This window comes from Mus pahari, chromosome 2 (assembly GCF_900095145.1).
Source record: "Mus pahari chromosome 2, PAHARI_EIJ_v1.1, whole genome shotgun sequence".
Taxonomy (NCBI): Eukaryota; Metazoa; Chordata; class Mammalia; order Rodentia; family Muridae; genus Mus; species Mus pahari.
In genome coordinates, this window is record NC_034591.1 from 162,296,117 (window position 1) to 162,297,620 (window position 1,504).

Consider the following 1,504-nt stretch of genomic DNA (forward strand, 5'->3'; position numbering starts at 1 on the left):
TGTGTGTGTGTGTGTGTGTGTGTGTGTGTGTGTGGTCAGACTGGCTGAAATTCAAAAGCTTTGCCAACATCTATCTTTGAAATCAGCATAAGGCTCAGAAGACCTTGTATGATTTTTATATATATCTAGAAACTTAGCATTTTCATAGGACCCCCTAAATAAATCTTCCTGCTGCACCATGAAAACCTTACCTTCCTTAACTATTTCCAAGTGATCCAAAACTGAACAGGGGTATATTCCCCTTGCTTACTATGTCTTTTTAATATTCTTTTGACTTTAATTCCATACTTCTTTATCTAAGGTTCCTTTTTCCAGAAACCAGGGCATATACTCACAAACAACTTGCAAACAGTATAATAGTTGTGATTCTGATACTGCGCTCCTCTTTTCTTAATATATATATGGTGCCCAAACCAGACATCAAGAAAGTCATTCCCAGGTTTCTCTCCCCGTTGGGCTCACTTGGCTCTTTCTGTGAGGGTTCCCAGGCTCTATCTTGTAGCTGACTTCAAGTCCCTGTTTGAACGTCACTTGTTGGAACCTGGGAGAGTGGAGCCTAAAAGTGAGGTAGACTAAAGTCTCATGAAGTAGCTGATTTTACTCAGGGCACCAGACAATTTATATTCTGAAGACTGGGCAAAGTCATGTGAGCAAAGTTCACTTAAGTTTAAGTCATAAAGAGTCACAAAGACAAGGCCACATGAGTGTAGGCTGTATATAGTCAAGAGGACAATGTCATTTTGAATTATAATGGGTAAGATGATGGGGTAATCTGAAGTAAAATTCGATCCTATTATTACACCTTGAAGGGGTGCAAAAGCACATTCCAAGAAGACATCTATGTTATAGAGGAACGGAGGTTACAAGACTCTTGTTTTGCTCACATGGAGTTTTCTCCAAGTTCTCAGAAAACTATGTTCTGACACTTAATTTCTTTTCTATCTACTACTTTCCCATTAGATGCAGTGATGTCTCCATAGTTTCTGTAGTATTTGCTGTGAAAGAAATCAGAGAAGCAATGTGTTTGACTCCCTTCCCCTCCCCCTTATTGTTAACTAATACTATACATGCATGGTGAAAGCCAATGTCCTCATAAAAATGTTTGAGAACTTTCAACCAATATGTTTGATGCTTGCTCCAAGTATCATTATCATTCTGGCTTTGTTTTTAACCAAGGAAAGATAACGTGTCATTCTTCGCTTCCTAAACATATTTTCGTTATTAGTTTTTATCCAAGGGTAAGTTAAAACCCAGTGTTTGACTTCCTTCCCCTCCCCCCTTCCCCTTCTCTAGCCATTATTTGGATGAGTTCCTGGTCCCATCTCTTTGTTTCATGCAGCTTCAAAGTTGCTATCTTTTGCTCCCATAAGACCCTGAAACTGAAGCCTGAGGATTATTAAGACTAAGAATTCCCCACCCTCATCCTATTCCTCACCTTGTGTGGCAATCTGTACATCTCTCTCTCTCTCTCTCTCTCTCTCTCTCTCTCTCTCTCTCTCTCTCT